Raw genomic sequence first — 20,906 nt, 5'->3', positions numbered from 1 at the left:
ACACATCTGATGTTCAGGAAGTATATGCAAGAACAACAGTGGAAAAACTGTTTTCTCCTTGACACAAATTTAAATCCAATTAGTATTAATTAGAATTGCAGGCTCACAGGGGGCTGTACTGCAGGGGGAACAACTTCAGCTGCACTTAATACTTCTCTGACCTCACAAGCCACCTTTCATCAGGCTCTCAGGAGGCGTTCAGACCAAGGGTCTTCCTTTCTTACTTTGCTCATGGTTTATTTTTCTTTCTTACTTTATTTATTCATTGAGCCCTTGAGTGGAGCTCATGCGGTGTGTGGTAGAAGATGCTCTGAGCTCCGTGACTGCGACTGAAGGTCAGCAGGATGTCCACTTAATCTTAAGCAGTGGAGTTTACAGAAATCAAACCTGCAAACAAGCGCATATACAATTACAAATTGTGATTTATTCTGTGAAGGCAAAGTCAAGTGCCAAGAGAAACGAATTCTGATTTTTCTTGGGGTGATTGGGGTGCAACAAGTGAGCTAGGAAGGGTGTGGGCATCGAGCCCAGTAGCTGAGACGGCCTTGTTCTACATGGAACACCTGGGCTTGATGTCTGACTCCTGGCCTTGATTCCAGCTTCCAGCCAGTGCAGACCTGCGAGGCAGCAGGTGATGGCTCAAGTTATTTGGATTCCTGCCAGTCACCTGCGAGACTTGGCTCACAGCTTTGGCCCTGGCGTCTGCAGACATTTGGTGTGTGAAAGAGCATGGGAGCTGGCTGGGTGTCTCTCACTCTCTCTTAAATAAATGGACAATAATAAAATAATTTAAATGAGCTCAGAAAAGAGTACTTTAGATAAAAAGAGGAGCATGCCCCAAGGGCAGACAAGAAGGGCCTCTTCGGGTATGGAAGACCACAAGAAAATGGACGAGGCTGGAAAGTGGCGCTTGCAGGGTCTGTGCGGCACAACACAGGATGAAGAGGAGGGCGGTGAGTGGACCACAATCTGTCCATGCTAAAGAGTTTGACTTGAACATAGAAAGGTGTTAGGAATTTTCAACTGAAGAGGGCTGAGATGAACTCTTTCTGGCTTTCTCATATTTTCATTTACCCATTGAAAAAATTTTTGTCAGTGAGAGCCTGTCTTTTGTCATGCCCCATGTTTTTTTATTTCTAATACTGTTTTATTTTAAAAAACTTAGATTGTTGAGCCTTTGCTATCTTTCTGTAGAGCTTGACTCTTCCCTTCGATAGAAACGTACAGGGGGATCCGGTCACTTTAACCCAAAGCTGCACTGGGTTGAGTCAAGGCTTGATGATGGCGTCTCCCTCTCCCTGAGCTCTGGTCCTGGGGTGGTGTTCTCCCTCTCCCTGAGCTCTGGTCCTGGGGTGCTGGTCTCCCTCTCTGAGCTCTGGTCCTGGGTGGTGTTCTCTCTCTCCCTGAGCTCTGGTCCTGGGGTGGTGTTCTCCCTCTGTCTGAGCTCTGGTCCTGGGGTGGTGTTCTCCCTCTCTGAGCTCTGGTCCTGGGGTGGTGTTCTCCCTCTCCCTGAGCTCTGGTCCTGGGGTGGTGTTCTCCCTCTCCCTGAGCTCTGGTCCTGGGGTGGTGTTCTCCCTCTCCCAGAGCTTTGGTTTTGGGGTGGTGTTCTCCAAGGCTTTCAACTGATAACTAGCTGTGATCATGTGGACTCTTCCCTGACGTTTCACACAAGAATCCTTGGGAAAGCAGGAAAGGTTGTTACAAAATCCCTTCTGCTACTGACAGTTTGTCATGAACTTCAGTGCTGACATAGAGAACCAGAATTTGGTGTCTCTGTTTCGAGGAAAACTGGCACTATTTGGGCTTTCTCTTCCCAGTGGAAGGATTCGGTCAAAGGTATCGCTGCTGGTATAGTTGCTGATTACAAACAGCCTTTATTTTGACCGCACGTGAAACTACTGATCACAGTATGGTCCTGTTTATGCCTCATCTTTTTAAACTATGAAGTGTGGGCAACACCAATACGGTTCAAGACCAATTATTTCACATGATAGATTCCCATTTTGCATTGCATTTAGCGATCCAAAATGTACAAATCAATGAAAACATCCAAAGTAAAGTTTAATTGCTCATAAACTGCTAACCAATGTTGAAGCTCACAGTGTAGATTCCAATATATTTTTTTTGAAATAGTAGTTTGTTTTGTATGTGGCTTGAATAATCACTATGTACTGAAAACACCGAGGAAGTTATTTGAACTAAATCTTTAAAATGATGGGTTTGGCTGTTTTGTAAATATGGTGTATTAGGTGCTGCCTGATAAATTTAAGCCTAGGTGGTTGCACATGTGGAACTGCTAGGCTGACGATCCAGCAGCTCCCAAGCTCTGAGGCTCCGGCGAGGTATTTGCGCTTCATTTCTGGCCCTGTGTATCTGCTTTGATGACATCTGTTAAGGAGACGGGAGAGGGGAAGACATGCATATGAAATCTCGGTGACTCCAACCTGCATTTCAATGAGCCAAGACGGCTGTTCCTTTGCCATTTATTTTGTGGCCTTTGGGGCTTTGACAGGCCGTACCCAATCTGTTTCTCATCAGTTTAAATCTCAATATTTACATGTAGAGGTTTCACTTTAAAATCTTAAAGAAGAAGGGGACATGCTCGTTCATGTAATACATAATTTACCTCCTTCATTATTAAAAAAAGATTTGAAAATAGAAAAAAAGTCATCTTCCATATAATAAAAAATAACAATGAAAAACAAACTTATTTTGAGAACTCGGATCTGCAGCTTCACGTGAACAATAGAGGCTGTTTTGACATGTTTTCCTTCTTGCACTGACTTGTACTCCCCAACACATAAATTACAGGGTCCCTAGTTTGTCCTCCTCATCTCATGTGAGTTGAATTTGAAATCTTAGAATGTATCTCAAGAGAGTGGCTGCTGGTAACTGGTGCTAATTAGTCAGCAAGATTGCTTGGGAAGTAATTCCAGTATGTGGAAATCTGAAGCTTACCTGCAGTGGGGTGTCCTTCCCTAGCCAGGGGGTGTTTCCTGTGGCGGTGTAGCTCGCAGCATCCGCAGCATCCGGGGAAGCTCCTTCACCGTAGACCTGAGCCCTACCCAGATGACTGAAGGAGAGGCTGCCCCTGAGCAACACCTCCAGGCACTCACTGGCACAATGGGGTTTACAGAGTTTACCACTTCAGAAGAGGGCACAGCTTGCTTTGTAAAGAGCCAGTGTTGTAGGCTTCAGAGGCCGGTCTGTTTCTACCACTCAGCTCTGTGGTTGCGGCACAGAAGGTGCCACAGGATGTGTTGAAAGGGGTACGTGTGGCTGTGCTCTAGTGAGACTTTATGGAAGTTGAAATTTCAGTTTCATAGAATTTTCACGTGTGGTCAGATGTTATTGTTATAAAACGCTCTTTCCCGTAACTTAAACATGTAGTAGTTAGTAGTTGTTCTTGTACTGTGCACCGTGGGTCTCCTAAGTGGGCTCCGGATCTCCATGATGCCATGTCTGTGCTCTGTCCTGTGTTGGTTCCTGCCCTGAATGCCTGCTTTGGCCTCCATGGGTACAGCAGTGACTTCAACAGACAGTTACTTTCTTAAACTTCTAGGGAAAGGCAAGTCCCAGAATTAAGGTACCAATATGGTAAGGTTCTGATTGGGGCTCCTGACCTGCTCTGTAGGTTAAATTCTTGCTATGCCTTCACACATCAGGGCGAGATCACTGTTGACAGCACTTTTTATCAATTAGGGCATCTAAATTAGAAGCAAGGGACTCATTCTTAACACCTCAGATATCCTTAGCTGTATTAATTACTTAAAGACCTGTATGAAAAAAGTCATATCAGGCATTAGGGCTTTAACATACGAATATGGAATGAGGGAGGCAGAGAACATGAAAGAATTAAATCCAAATCTGTACACTACCTCATTTCTCTCTTTAATGGCACCCACATCCCTGTCTTGTGTCCACTGCTGTGCCCAATATAATCTTCTCCAACCCCATCCACGATCCTGTTCTCTGTGCATCCTCGTGCCTCTCATCTGGGTCCTGACAGTCTTACAGATTTGTTGTAGTGTATTTTGTTCCTTCCAATACATCGCCAGCTACGGAGATGTAAACAGTGCTAATCTGGAGTCAGTGTTCACACAACATGTTTGAATTTCTGAGTGGGTTAATAACTACCAGCCTTGACCTTTCCAGCTCTTGACTCTTGCACTTTGCTAAACGATTTCAGGCTCTCCAAGCCTCCTTTTGGTCTATGTCTTCATGTCGGATATTTTCTCCAGGGAGGGATTAAAAATTATTCATCAGCGATTCACTTTGAATAGCCGGAACTCTGTAGTGTCTGCAGATTGGATGGGACTTAGGCTCCAGGGAAGGTGGTACCTCTGCTCTTTTGTCTTCTGATGTGTTAAGTAAACCTGTTATGCTACCCCAGCTCTTCAGAGAGGCCTGAGCTGCCCCACCGGACACCTGTTTGGCAGCCATTATTAACATGAGGTTAATGGCTCAACAAAGATATTTCAGTGCATTTTATTTACCGTTATTTTAGCAGTGTCGACAGTCTGTCTTAAATATTCAATCGCAGTGAGTGGATTCCTCAGGGAGCCATGCGGTATTGTTCCCTGCTGTATATTTTCAGTTGTTCTTCCAGTCCCTTTTTAATGGCTCCCTATGCAAGGCTTCCCTCTCTTGTTTCAGAAATGTTTACGTGAGTGCTTCATGGTGCAAGCAGATGGGGCCTTGAGTAAGGATACCATAAATCATTCTCAAGGGTTATCTATGTCGTGATCATAATTTAAAGCCAGAGGAGGGATTGCGTGACTTAAGGATAAACCCCATATATTATTGAATCTGTTTGCTAGCTCTCGGTTGGAATTGGCATGAGTGAACGCCTCTTCCTGCCTCCACTCTTTTTTACCCTCAAAACCAACGTTTCCAATTGCATTGTGCTGTTACCATGCAGTGCTATTCCAGAAATATAATTACTGGGTTTGCTGATCACACCAAGGAGAAAGGCAGGTGACAGGGCGCAGGTGTGCTTGGTGCGTTTTCAAACATCCAGCCCAAAGTGGCTGTGCACTGTACTTCCTGCTTGAGATGTGGTCTTGTCAAATGTCTGAAAACAGTGTAGCCTGGAGTCAGAGATGGAAGGATGCCTGTTTGGGACCCCCGAAAGGCAAATGAGGGGCTTTGGACAGGAGCCTGGCATTAGCATCTAGGAGCAGTGATTCCCTAGGAAGGCATTCGCCTCCTGATACTCATTCATTCTGAAGTTATCATGTGGGAAAGCCTCAGTCCTAAAGAATTAAATAAGGCACAAATGAACAAGTTGAGTTGATACACTTGTTGCAGGCAGTGTCCAATGAACTCCTGTTTTTGAGTGCTAATAATTGTGTGTTTATATCCTCCAAATTGGCATATGGATTATTTCTCTCTGTACCTTGCTTTTCCATGCAAACTTCTAGGTTGAAAATAATGTTATATATGAAAAATTGTAGACCTGAGCATTAACTTAGCAATTAAAATGCTGATTACGATGGCTGTCTGCCACACCGGAAACCCAGCCCATCCTGCTGATCTGTGATTCCTCCTAATCAGACGCTGCGAAGCGGTGTTGGTGACACCTGTCTGACTTCCTGCCATCCAGCCTGGATCAAGTTCTTGGCTTCTGGTGTCAGCCAGGTCAACTCTGGCCACTGCTAGCAATTTGGACATTTTTCTCTCTGCTCCCCTCAAAAGTGGGGCATTGTGTCCCCCAAATAAACATTTTCAAAAAGAAAAAAAAATCACTTAAAATTATTGTATTTTAACTTGAATAACAACTCTTTCATGTTGGAGCTCGAAAAAGATTTTTGTAAATATTTCTCACGGGAGGGGAACTATGGTCATTTATTTAAAGAATTTTTTTTTTTTTTTGCTTGGAGAAGGTAGAGGGAGAGAAATTGAGATTTTATATTCAGTGCTTCACTCCCCGGTTGGACACAACACCCAGGGCTGAGGCAGGAGCTTTGTTTGGGTCTCCACGTCATTTCTACTGGCCCTGAACTGGAAGCTGTATCAGAAGTGGAACAGCTGGGACCTGAACCTGTGCCCACATTGGATGCTGCATTGTAGATGGTGGGTCAGTTTGCTTTGCCACTATGCCACTCAGAACTCCACATAATAAAATGAGTGATAATATGAGTGAGGATAAGAACATTTTCATGTTGCATGACATTGGAACAACTGACTTAGCCTTTTTTGACAATTCATTTCCTCCTGAAAAATGTGGGTAAATATTAATTTCCTTGAGAAATTGAGTCCGTTATGTGGCATGTACAAAGCACTTGATAAAGTAACACACAAGCATATTTTAGATGTTTAATAATTAGTGATAAGTATGATTACTTTGAATATTCAAAATAAAAAATTACCATAAATATGGACTGGTTCTAACATGTCAAAAACTCCCCTGAATAACTGTAAAACATTGAGAGGAAAGAAAAAAATGCCATTGCTTATGGAGAGCTTTTTTATTTGAAATCTTTTCACGTTGGCAATTTTGAGTTAGATTTGCTCTTGAGTTCCTGCTCATCCAGTGCTACACATTTTTGCTGAAATGATAAGCAGTGGCCCTCTTATTCCTAAAGACCCTCAGTGCACTTTTATTAAAAATGAAACAGGTATCTAGCAGAGAATTAGAATACAGTAAATTGTGCGACAAATGGTATGCCAGAATCAATTTGAGGCAGCGTCCCAAATACAATCTCCTTCTCTTTCCAATTCTGAGCAAGAACTTCTAAGCACATCTTATATGGCTGTACCACATGAAACAGAATGCCTTTTTGCTGTCTAAAAAGTTTATGCCACAAAAACTAATCTTACAAAAAGGACCCACGTTTCAAATCAAATTTTAGTGTTCTGAGCTATTATTCAGGAAACAGAGCAGATGAACTCAGTATTTGATGAATGCTTAGTAATTCTGCCTTCCCACCAGTTAGGGAAACCAGGGCACAGAGAATGAAGTGGATGGTCAGAACTGCTGAGTCAGAACTTCAGCCAGGATCGTCACTCTGAGGTCCTTTTTTGTTTTGTTTTTATAATATATGACTACCAAAACTTCTGAGGGGCTGTTTTCCTAATTAGTTGTTCCCACAGCTAACACTGTATGCGGTTTTTCTGGGGGGATGTGTGATGGAAAACAGACTACGATCTACTCACACACACACACAGGCCAGTTGCTCTGTGTGGTGCTGGTGGTGAGGTTCATTACCTTTGAAAAGACCATGAAACTTTGATTATATGAACAAAAGAGTCATGCTGTCTCCCCAGGACCCACTATTTGTAAATAAGGAAGAGGTCTCAAAAATAATCTGAGTATCTCCTGATTCTTGGGCTAAATGCAAAGCAAACAAACAAAAACAAAACAGAAGGTTTAAATAGAAGGAGCTGGAATCTTGAAGCTGTGCATTTCCACATGGAATTAGAGGACACAGCACCCCAGCGAATGCTTTTTAATGGATTATATTATGTACAAGCTTGTTGTGTGACTTGATCCTCAACCTTTTTTATTTTGGCAACTTAGAATTAAGAATATACATAACTTAGAAGAGGCAGATGTCGGTAAACTAGAAGGCATCCACCTCGGTAGAAAGAGTCCTCGTGGTATCTAGGAGACCACAAGTCATGAATCTGAGCAGCTGAGCTGTTCTGCTTCCCTCGGTGTGAGTTTCCATGTGTTGCCCCTTCTTAGGACTCATACATCCTGAAATTCCATAATTGTAAATACTTTCTTAAAAATTCAATTTTCTGAATGTAGTCCCATTCAGAATCAGGAGCAGGGCACTCTTAAGCCTATTGGGTACATTTCCATTTTAGATTTTCCTGTTATAAAGTCATATAATGATAAAATATACCAGACCACCACACCCCTGTAATCGATCCTTCCATCCATGAACCAGGAGGAAAGGATGATTGCAGGATGCCTGTAGGAGCAGCAGGGTTACCAACAGCCACTTCCGTTGTTGCTTGCAAGTTAGAAGCTGACGTCTATTTGCTTTATTGTCCTGCTACATGCAAAGTCTATCTTTTTGCCTACACAGCACAAGTCAGTAACCTACATAATTCTTTCAGGATGCTCTAAAAGCCCCAGGGCACGGGTTCATCCTGTATGTGTTTGGCATTCTGAATCAGATGTGGAAGTGCAGTCAGTAACATCCTGGGAGAATATGCAAATATTCTAATGTAGTTTTTTGAGGTTCCTCCTAGCTTCCCTGCTAATAGGCGCCTTTGTCAGATGTTTGTCATCTACTTGCCATTTGAATTTTTGATTCAGCAATGCGAACTACTGTATTTAAGCTGCTCTGTTCTCAGAGGAGTTTGCTATAACTCAAGGGGGATGAAGAGGCAATCAGTTGTAAGAGTTCTCTTATTACCATACTTTTTAAAAAGGTAGGCAGAGCCACATGGTAACATCTTATGTGTTTGATACCAAAGTGATATTTCCGTTGGTATGATAATGAGAAAACAGAAATTAGAAGATGAAGACTCTATAATACTTTATTTCAACCACAACACTCCCGACGGTGAAGGAGGCACACTGTGAAATCATCACACTGCCTGTGTTGCGGACAGATTGGAACTCAGGGACACATGTCTTGGGACATGTTGTTTGGCTAATCTTGTCCAAGCTTTCAAAAGAAGGACTGTAGAGTAGAGTACTGTAGAGTACTGTATGTATTGTACTAAATGTCATCCTCTCCTTCTCAAAAGACTGAAATACTATGTATGTTTATATAGATACACTCATGTAATAGATTTTATGTTTTTTTAAAGTATCTATGTGAAAATAGGCAGTAGGGAAAGCGCATGAGTGGTCCATGTACACATGCCTGAGCTTGGATTATTTCATGTCCTTGTGTGACCTTGGCTGAGATGACCCAAGGTCCACCTGTTATTGATTTTTGTCTCTGTGCTGGCATGTCCTGAGGTATATGCATTTCACACCAACTCATGACTTTGAGTCACAGAGCCGCTTGTCGTCAAGAGGCACATCTTTGTTCACCTTAATTGCATGTTTCATTTGTGTCACACGTGGTCACTTTAGGGAATGATCTTTGCTTGCTGGGCCCTTGTTTGCATGATTCAGGCGACTCAGTGAGGCTGTGTTAGGCCCTTCTGCCCAGGCATCTGAAGCAGATGAGGCTGCTATTCCCTCAGGTGCAATGGGAAAAATGGGGACCTCTTGGGGATGTGCAAATGCTCCATTTCTTTTTTAAAATGCTTTTATTTACTTGAAAGGCCGAGTTAGAGTAAGAGTGAGAGAAGGGTGAGAGGGAGAGAGAGAGAGGTCGTGAGTTCACTGGTTTACTCCCCATAATGGCTGCAATTGCCAGTGTTGGGCCAGGTTGAGGTCAGGAACCAGGAGCTCCCTCAGGGGCACTCACGTGAGTGCAGGACACTGAGGCCTTGAGCCATCTTCCCTTGCTGTCCCAGGCACATTTGCAGCTGGGACTCAAACTAACGCCCCTATGGGATACCTGTGTGGCAGATGGCTGCCAGACCCCTTAGACCACAGTGCTGGTCCCACATGCCTGCCCTTGCCAAGTGCAAATGGAGGATCTCTGCCACTCAGCAACTACCATCCCGTGATTCTCAGAGATGCTAACCAGCATCTGATTTACCTGTTCGCTTTCCTTCTATCACTTCCGCCTTGTCTCACCTCCATTTCAGAGGATCTTTGCCATCTAGCTGTAGGAGCAGAACGGGAGCTATTTCTTTATACCCTGGATCAGTTATGATGTTAAAATAAATAAGATCCTATTGACTTCAGCTTTATGTCGCAACACTTGCCCTATATCTAGATCATTGCTTCCCACTCCATCCTCCAATGCAGCCAGGAATTATTTGTTTGTTTTGTGTTTTGTGGGTGTTTGTTTTTTTTAAGTTTACATGGAGTGGATAAATTTCATATAGATCGCAATACAGATTTATAGGCTTAGTGTTACTTCCCACACCGTCCTCCCTTCTGCCTACATTCCTCACTCGTCCTCCTCCATCTTATATCTTTTTAAAGAAATCCTAGTTTTTACACTTGCATGACCTCATGTATTTCACAATCACACGTTTAACACTTCATTAGGTAAAGATATCAGCACATGGAGAGTACAAAATAATAATATCAAACAACAATAACAGAATAAAATCTTACCATTCCTCAAGAGTGTGAACAAAGGCTGCACACAACATCAAATCCCAGCATGCCACTCTAGCACCTCTATATTACGTTTTTTTGTACTTTGCATCTTAGTCGCTACAGATTAGGATAAACGTAATATTTGTCTTTTCGGACTGGCTTATTTCACTAAGCGTAATAGTTTCCAGTTACATCCATTTACTTGCAAAAGATAAGACTCATTCTGTTTTATAGCTGAATAGTATTCCATAGTGTGTGTGTGTGTTAGTGCGCATACACATGCTCGCATCTGGGCTGAGAATTTGACAGTTTCGGAGCCAGGAGCCAGGAGCCTCTTCTGGGCCTTCCCTGCGTTAGCAAGGTCCCAAGGCCGGGCAGCCGGGATTAGAACTGGTGCCCATATGGGATCCTGGTGCATGCAAGGGGAGCACTTTAGCCGCTAGGCTACCATGCCAGGCCCGAAGAGCCTGTTGTAACACCTGGTTCTCCTGAGTTCAGACCAGCCTCGGCATTACAACTTGCTGCCAATGTAGATCTTGACTGGTTTCGGTGATGACTGGAGGAGTTGAGTCCCTAGCACCCATTCAGGAGAACTGGGCTCACTGAGCTGAGTTCCCAGCTGGCGACTGCAGCGCTAGCCCCGCCCTGGCTGTGGTCAGCTGTTGCTCAGTCATCTAGCAAATGGGAACCCTCTGTGGCATCTCTTTCTCTTTGTCTCTCAAATAAGCATTTTTTTTAAAAAAAATTGATAGAGTCATGGACATTTTATGTGTTTTATTTTCATATTTTATTTCCTCATGAACTTTGTGGAGTAGCTGGATTATATCCTCAATTCCCCTGGTGAGGGAAATGAGACAAAGAAGGGATAAAGGAATTTCCCAGTTCATTTAGCAGCAGAATAGGTTGGGTTAAGATGTCTGCACACGCTTCCCCTTGGCTCTTATTCATATCCAATGTATGTTTAGAGGAAGCGTGTATCAAAAGATTGAATCTCCACCAACACACTTGAAACAGAATAGATATTGTATATCTACATAACAGGCCTGATGGGCATATTTACAGAAAATTTTAGGTTTTTAAGTAACTATTAAATTGTGAGAGGGGTATGGAAGAATAGAATGCATTACGATCCAGGAAAGTTGGTTGAGACTGTCCTTTGTCTTCACCTCATCCATCATGGCAGAGCTCCAACTGAAAAGTACGGTCGCCCAGACATGCTTGACTTATCTGCTAGGTGCATTGATTGTCATGGAAAGCATTTGCTTCTGAAGATTAAAAACACAAAGACAATGAAACAGAACTTGAGGACTGGCCACCCTTCCTGGTCCCATCTGGTGCTGCCAACATATCAGACTTGTATTGAAGAAATTCTGAAACAGCTATGATATTTGCAAAGTACTTGTTAATGCATATTAGTTGCAATAAAAAGGTCATTTATAAAAATCTGCAAATTTTATTGAAATACTTCTCTTTGTGGTGAGGAAACGCATTTACACGTGTCGCCATGTTCACAGATCTGCCTGTCAGGGTTAAGAAAAGTGTGAATGTATTAATGTGATCATAGAATCATTTTTTATCACCCGTGCAGTACAATATTCCCAAAGGGGAAGTCAAGGATGGTGCCTGCTTTCTCCTTTGTTTTTAGGTGAAACAGTTTATTGTCTAGCTCTATTACTGGGCGAATGGCTTACTTTATAGAATTCTAGATGTTGGTGACACAGCTTTAAATGACTAATTGATAAAGTTAAAATGTGGAAATATTCAGCTGCAGTGGAATGCCTTTTTAATGCCCACCATTTAATATGAAAACCTTCCTTTAATGCTTACCATTTATAATTGACTGGTTTGTCTTTTAAGTATTCGTGGTTAACCTCTGGAACATAACCCATATAAACATGATTTGTGTTATGAAACTATTCAGCGGGATGCAGTGCAGTATTAATACAGAGCACACAAACACCACTTAAAATGCATTTCCATGTAAATGATTAGGTGGTATTATAATCATTACCTTTTGCTAAGCTCTAGTTGTATATGCTTAGGATAAATAAAGCAGTCTTGCTGTGTAATAAGAATAGCATTAAGCTGAAGGCATTTTCCTATGTTACTTCAATATTAATCACCCTGATTAATGTTATGAGATTTTTTTCTCCCTAAAAATTGCATTTAAGTCTGTAAATCCTTTCTCTTTATAATACCTTCTTACCAATGAAGAGCTATTTAACATTGCTATTAATAAAACCATAATCACTTGATATTGCTATTTTATCATCTCTACTGTCACTGCTGGCCATAAATATAATTATTTCTACATTTCAGTAAAATTTTTGAAGAGGGATTATTAACAATAAAGTATATGGGAATTTAAAATGACAGTTGTTAAAGGTGAACTATTGGTATTTTAGATAATCACATTTAAAGTTCAAATTGGTGATGGATTGTATTGATTACAGAGTGGGAGGGAGACATAAAAAGAATCAGGAGAGGAAAGAATTGGAACCAGTCCAAAAATACAGATTGTCAGGTGCAAAACTGGGCACAAAGTAGTTTTAAAAAGGCTGATTTACCAAGGCTGTTTGTTAACTGCAGATAAGATGCTAATCCTATACAGCCTAATAGGAATCTCATCTCCTTTCTGAGGAATCCCATCCTCTGTTGGGCTTTAGGATTTGGTTCTTCCCATTGTTGTGATAAAGTGAGCTAGTCAGGTTGAACTAATTAATTTCTGTGAAATGAATGAAACATCTCAGGACTAAGATGTTAATTTTTTTCAAATCATCTGAAATTTCTCAACTATATTAGCACAGTGCTCGTAAGTAATTGGTATAGAACTATTGCTGCAGGTGGATGCATAAAAAGCTTGGACCAAGGACAGATTAAGCATTTGCATTCTTAATATGCAAATCAAACATCAGATATTGAATAGCATAATATCTGAAGCTCTGAGTGTTAGGCCTGGAACAAAACTTCCAGCAAAGCAGTGGTTTTTCTTCAGGAACTCTATACTTAATCAGCTGCCACACTAAATTTATGTACAACAATGGGAAGTAAAATATGACATCTGGTATGTTCTCAACAGCTAGGACCATGAAAGTGAAGTGAAGTCCAAATAGTATGTTTTTGTCCATCAAAGAGTCCCCATCTAGATCTTGCCCTTTTGCCCTCCAATAGTTGAGAATAACCTGTTTCCACAGGGGTAGAGTCACAGAGCATCTTTTCATATCATAGCCTATTTTTTTGTTTTGCCCCTGCTATTAAAAATAGTTAGAAAATACTATATTTGTGCCTTCATTTGTGGATATCAGTGGTTTTAAAGGCCCTGGAGAACGGAAAAGGAGAACATTTAATGGTTATTCAGTTGCTGGAGGAGTAAGGAAGAATAGGCACCAATGCCCGTTATCTTTAGTGAAGATGCCCAGGACTGCTTCGAATGTCCTATCGCTACACTGCTTATCATGCAAGGGATTTGCTTCTGAAAATTAAAAACACAAAAAACAGTGAAAAAGAAGTTGAGGACTGGCCACCCCTCCTGGGCACATCTGGTGCTGCCAACATACCCTACTTGTATTGAAGAAATTCTGAAACTTTCTGTTCACCTAAGAGTAGTTTACATTTACTTATGGTTTTGTTCAGTTTGTTGTTGTTGTTTGGTCTAGTTATAAATGCATTGCACTGAAGTGGGGAATCCATTAATACCTTGTGTCATTAGGACTGACTAAAAACCTAGAAATATTGGAATTACCATCTGTTGGGCGGGTGAAAGTTACTTTTGGAGATTTATAACTTCATATCGCAATGTGCTTTTTTAATCACTGAAGTCAGCTAGTATTTATAAAATTATTTCCAAATTTTAACATTAAACTGGAAAATTTGGGCAAGTTCCAGAGTCAGTAACCCAATTCACCAGGGATATGAAATGGAACTGTACCTAAAATTATTGTGGGTTGGACCTGGCAAGGTAGCCTAGTGGCTAAAATCATTACATGTGCCAGGATCCCATATGGGCATTCTCTCATGTCCCAGCTGTTCCACTTCGCTTCTAGTTCCCTGCTTCTGGCCTAGGAAAGCAGTGGAGGACGGCCCAAAGACTTGGGACCCTGCACCCATGTGGGAGACCTGGAAGAAGCTCCTGGCTTCAGTTGTTGCAGCCACTTGGGGAGTGAACCAGTGGACAGAAGATCTTTATCTCTCCTCTCTCTAAATCTACATTTCCAATAAAAATAAATAAATCTTCAAAACACCTTGTGGATTAATAGTCATTGAATTTTAAGAATCAAAAATGATAGATCACCTCAAATGGAATGTTGAAAGCATTCATAAAGAAGGGAAAGAGGTACTGGAATACTTTGGCACAACTTTTTTCCTGATGTTTGAAAGGATAAACAACTCACCAGCAGATGTTACCCCATGCAATAAGGCAAAAATACTTTCCCCTCATCCTGGAAGCAGAGAGGGAGTGTAACTCTGCTCTGTCACAGCAGCTGCTGGCCACGAGTGGACCACCTGCAGTGCACCTGCTATAAATGGCTGAGACACTGCTCTTCACTTTAGTTCATTTTAATTAAGCTTAATTATGTTTAAAAGATTTAGTTATTTTTATTGGAAATTCAGATATACAGAGAGGAGGAGAGACAGAGAGGAAAATCTTGTGTCTGCTGATTCACTCTCCAAGTGGCTGCAATGGCCAGAGCTGAGCCAATCCAAAGCCAGGAGCCAGGAGCCTCTCCGAGTCTCCTGCGTGGGTGCAGGGTCACAAAGCTTTGGGCTGTCTTCAATTGCTTTCCCAGGCCACAAGCAGGGAGCAAACTGGATGGGAAGTGGGGCTGCCAAAATTAGAACTGGTGCCCATATGGGATCCTGGTACATGCAAGGCAAGGAGTTTAGCCGCTAGGCTACCGTGCTGGGACCTCATATTAATTAAGTGTAATTTAAAACCTCATAATGCTGGCGTTGGAAAAAAAATTTTCTGACTTTATTCAGTTTTATTTTCTAAGAATTTCTTTTAAAAAAAATTTAATAGACAAACTGTCCCCGTGTATGGGGTATCCTGTGATGTTTCAGTACCTGTAAGCTTAGTATAATTATAGTAAATGTCTCTTCAAACATTTAACATTTCTTGATGTCTTGGAAGAGGCTCCTGGCTCCTGTCTTCAGATTGGTTCAGTTCCAGCCATTGCAGTCATCAGCAGATGGAAGACCTTTTAACTGCCTCTCCCTCTCTTCCTTTCCAATAAATCAACATAAATAAATCATATATACATAAACCCAGGTCTCTTAAGGCGGGAATCTTCTCCAAATGTAACCATCGGTTAGTGTGCATATCTGTCTCCCTGGTTAGTGTTCTTCCTAGTGAGCAGAACTTGCCCCTTTCCCGGGATTCCATTGTGAATTCAAGGCCTAGTGGTGTTAACACCTATGCAGGTGGCAGCCTCCTGATCTTTTCTACGGACAGGGTACTGTAGATTGTCCTCGCCTCCGGCTTTCTTTGACTGACCTACCTGCACTCCGTGACATCTGCACTGAACAACACTGAGGCGCCCTTCAGAACTTGGGTCTTTAATATTTAAAACCCAAGTGTAAAGCACTTGCTGACACACCAGCCCAGTCACGGTGCTGCCCCCAGTCCCACAGTTGCATGTTTCTTATTTAGCCTTGTGGAGTAAGCTGAGCAAACTTCTAAGTAAGATATTTAGGAGCTTGACCTACAATATAGCATATTTTGTTAAACATCCACTTGTGGCTTTGTTGTAGGGAATATACCCTAATAGAGACGCTACAGTGGAACACTGTGTGAGCAGGAGAGGATTTTCCATGGCTCTATTTTGGTGTCCCACAGAGATAATTCCCTGGTAGGTCTTTCTGCATGGTTAGTTCTGCTGGGATGTGGAATGATACCTGAACAAATTATCACTACAATGAACCTAGTTGCTGAACTTACGAGTGAGTAAAAGGCCAGAATTCGCTTTCCTCACATACCTGTCAGGGAGTCCTTAGACAACTTTGCAATCTACACGTTACCCCAGGTCAGTACAGCATACCTGTTGTTTAAGCAATCTAGCGACATAACATGATTTAGCATGGTCTGTTAGGGTGGGAATACAGAAAACAACACAGGCTAAATGAATGGAAATCTCTCATTTAAATTTTAATCTCGTAATGTTTTAATCTCAATTATGAATAGATCGGGGTTGTCAATGTTATCTTACATATTTAAAGTATTGAAACTAAATAGAAGTGTGACACTAAAATAGAATTCAGGGATGGCTTTTTCATACTAAATCTCTTTTCTCATACATTCATACCTGTGAATTTCTTTGAAAACTTGTAGGAAGATGTGTTATGGAATTTGTTTTAATATTAAATATGTATATATGTGCTAAAATATATAATTAAATTGCCTAATAAACTAAATTGCCAAAAATCCATAGCTCTTGTTTGGCAGTATGACTAAATAAGAGGACACAAGAAATCTAAGTTATGAGAGTCTTACCTGACCCTAAGGAAGTTAATGATTTCATTGGTTGGAAGGCAGGGAAAGATTGAAGTTGTGTACACTGTTGTGATTGTAAAGTATTACACTTTTTTTGTTCTCTATTTAATCTTAACCTTGAGCAATCCCATCAACCATCCTTGTGGCCCATTCTTCCACCAGGGCTTCCTCTTTAGTTGTTGTATTTCTTGGAGACAATTATCTCGTTTTACTGTTCTTGATAGGTCTGGCCATCCCATTCCTGCCTGTCTCCCTCCTCCACATAATTACGTGATTACCTCTTAACAGAGGGACTGTGTTCAGGGCACAATTAGTTCTACACTCTACCCAGCTAGCCTTCAGACCGAAATAACTCATTTTTAATTTTAATTTGAAGAAAATATTCTCTTATGTTTTACTTGAAGGCACATGTGCAGAGAGAATCAAAGATAGGGATGTTCTATTGCCGGTTCACTCTTCAAATAGTCACAATGGCTGGAGCTGAGCTGGCCCAAAGCCAAGAGCTGGGTGCTTTCTCCTGTTCCCCCATGTGGGTATGGAGGTCCAAGGAACTGATGCATCCTCTGTTACTTTCCCAGGACGTAAGTGGGGAGCTGATTCGGAAGTGGAGCAACTGGGACATGAATCAGCACCCAGATGAGATGCTAATACTGCAGGTGGAGGAGTAGTGTGTGTAAATTTCTGCATGCATATAAATGTATGCATGTATATGTGTGTATACACACACACGCACACACACACACACATCCCTAATATATAGAGAGACAGCAACAGAGGGAGCAGGAAAGAGGGATATCATATTTTGCAACCTGTTGAGGTTTCAGGGTTGTTTAGAGCAAGATTTTCTACCTCAGTACGATCGATAATTGGAACCACCTAGTGCTTTTCTGTGGGATGATATTTTGTGCACTGCAGGGTGTTTAAAGGTATCCCTTTGCTACTAAATGGCCATAGCACAGACAACTGTCCCCTTCCCTCTCAGTTATGACAATCAAAAAATGTTTTCCAGATATAACCAAATGTGCATCAATGGGGGATAAAATTGCCCTCAGTGGAGAACAACTTAAAAAAAAATTTTTTTTTTAATTTTTAGAAGAGGGAGAATTTCCTGCATTTCATATATACAGCTTTAAGAGAACGATGCTTCCTAGCCTACCCTCCCTCCCAAATCCCCTCTCATCCTCCCTCCTCCTCCTCTTATTTTTCTGTAAACCTTTGCAGCAAAATGCTTTCAATTCACTTTATAATCACAAGGTTTTGTCTCCACTCAGTAAAGTTATAATCACAAGTTTACATCTCTACTAAATGAAGAATGTAGCAAGAAGTTGAAAAACTCCTTTTCCTCAAGAGTGTAGACAAAGGTATAAATAATCAAATCTAAAAAAAAAAATCTCAATTTTCGTCAAACACATTATAATTTTTGACCTCTATACAGAGCCAAAACCCAGGGAAAAGTTACAATATTTGTCATTTGGGATTGACTTTTTTCACTAAGCATGATCGTCTGCAGTTGTATCTGTTTTGTGAAAGGTGAGATTTTTTTTTAAACTGAGTAATATTCATTATATGTATGTATGTATCATCAGTTAGTGGACATCTGAGTTGATTCTATAGCTTAGTGATTGTGAGTTGAGCTGCTATAAATATGGGAGTACAGATAACCCTTTTATATTCTAATTTCACTTCCCTTGGGTAAATTTGCAGGAACAGAATTGGTGGGTCTTAAAGACTGTTTTCAGTTCTCTGAGGAATCTCCACATTGTCTTCCACAACAGATACAGGAGTTTGTATTTCCACAAACCGAGCATTCGGGTATATTTTTCTCCTTGCCAGTATTATTTTTTCATTTTTGGATGGCAGCTGTTCTGACTTGGATGAGGTGAAATCTCGTGGTGGTTTTTATTTACATTTCACTAATAGCCACTGATCTTGAGCTTTGTTTTCATGTGTCTGTTGGCTCTTTTTACTTCACACTCTGAAAAACATCTGTTCATGTCATGAGCCCATTTCTTCACTGGATTGTTTGTTTCATTTTTGGGGTTTCTTGAGCTCTTTATATTTCCTGGCTATTAAACCTTTATCAGGTGCACGAATTGCAAATATTTCCTCCCATTCTATTGACTGACTCCTGACTTTATTGATGGTTTTCTTTGCTATACAGAAGCCTCTCTGTTTGGTGTAGTCCCCTCTGTCTATTTTGATTTTACTGTTTGTGTTTCTAGGGTATTATCGAGAAGTGATTGCCTATGCAAGCATCTTGCAGTATTTCCCCTATGTTTTTCCTCTAGTAATTTCATTATCACAGTCTTAGATTTAGATCCCTTATCATTATGAGTTGATATTTTTATAGGATATAGTGTAAGGATCTTGTTCTATTTTTCTTTGTGCGTAGGTCCATTTTTTCCAACACCATTTGTTGAAGATACTGTCCTTTTGCAGGCAGTGATTTTTAGCTAATTTATCAAATATTTGTTGGTTGTAGATGTGCATTGATTTCTTGGATGTCTAGTCTCCTTGATAGGTCTACATTTCTATTCTTGAACTACTACCAGCGTGGTGTTATTATAAAGACCCTGTAATTTGTCTTGAAATCTGGTGTTGTGATGTCTACAGTTTGTACAGATTTGGAAATGTGATTTTTCAAAAGTTATGTGCCTAAGATTGCTAATTTGTCATCTTTTTTTTTTTATTATTGGAAAGCCGGATATACAGAGAGAAGGAGAGACAGAGAGGAAGATCTTCCATCCGATGTTTCACTCCCCAAGTGAGCCGCAACGGGCCGGTGCGCGCCAATCCGATGCCGGGAACCTGGAACCTCTTCTGGGTCTCCCACACGGGTGAGGGTCCCAAAGCTTTGGGCCGTCCTCGACTGCTTTCCCAGGCCACAAGCAGGGAGCTGGATGGGAAGTGGAGCTGCCGGGATTAGAACCGGCGCCCATAGGGGATCCCGGGGCGTTCAAGGCAAGGACTTTAGCCGCTAGGCCACGCCACCGGGCCCCTAATTTGTCATGTTAAAATATATGCTCTGTACCTTTTCTTGAAAGTTTGTGGCTTCTAGCTTTCAAATAGGAATGTTATTTTTTCAGTATAGTTTTCTATATGCCTTCCAAACTTTCCAGACATAAGAAGAGACATACATATGGGATATTTTTATTTGTATAGTTATGGTAAAGGTAAATATTCGAAAGGTCCTTGTTCAAAATTCTCATTGATAGAATGTAGTATTACTAAACTTTTTTAAAGGCAAGGTGGCCTGCTCAACAATGTCGAGGTTGTATTAGAACAGGTTGAGCCTCAGGCATCCCATTTCAGAGCTATACTGCTAGTCCCAGCTGCTTGGCTTCAGATGGAGCTCTTTGCTAACACACATGGGAAAGTGTCAGAACATGCCCCAAGGTTTTGGCCCCTTGTCCCCAACATGGGAGATGCAGACAGGTTCTGGCTCCTGGCTTCACCAAGTCGTTGGAGCCATTTGGAGAGTGAATCTGCAGATAGAAGAACACCTGTACCTTCACGCCTGTTGCTTCACCTTCTAAACAAATAATTTGAAAATCTTAAAACATGCATTGTACTAGCAAAATTGTTCAGTAGGCAAAATAAACTTCTAAAAAATTAGTCCCAAAATAAAAACGAACATCTCACACAAAAAATGGGCTTAAAATACATCATTGATTTACCCTTAGAATACAAAATTTAAAAAGGGAAATTAAAATATTTGGAATGTAGGTCTAGGAAAGAATGAATAATTGGGCGAGATTGGATTTAAAATGTTGTATTGATATCGGTATTCTGGTTAGGTAAATATATATAAAATATATATTATAAAGTTTCGATAAATTTTACCATTAAAGGGAATTCGGCAAGCTGAATGCCTAATCTTCCCTACATGATTATTACAACTTATTATACGTCTGTAGCTTTTTTCAATATGTCTACATATAAAAATGTAACAGCATGAGATAGTTAAATAATATCATGTAGCTTTAATTATCATGGTTTAATATGGTAACCTATGGATGTGGATTTCACAAATCATAAAATAATTTATGTTCCTTTTGTTCTTTCTAAAATATTTATTTTTTAATTTTAAAGATTTATTTGCTTTTATTGTAAAATACTATATACAGAGAGAGGAGAGACAAAGAGGAAGATCCCCTGTCTGCTGATGGACCCTCCAAGTGACTGCCACAGCCGGAGCTGAGCCGATCCAAAGCCAGAAACCACCTCCGCGTCTCCCACATGGGTACAGGGACCCAAGGCTTTGGGCCGTCCTTGACTGTTTTC

The sequence above is a fragment of the Ochotona princeps genome, chromosome 18 (assembly GCF_030435755.1).
Source record: "Ochotona princeps isolate mOchPri1 chromosome 18, mOchPri1.hap1, whole genome shotgun sequence".
Taxonomy (NCBI): Eukaryota; Metazoa; Chordata; class Mammalia; order Lagomorpha; family Ochotonidae; genus Ochotona; species Ochotona princeps.
The sequence above is the reverse complement of the archived record's forward strand: the minus strand, read 5'-3'. Positions refer to the sequence as shown.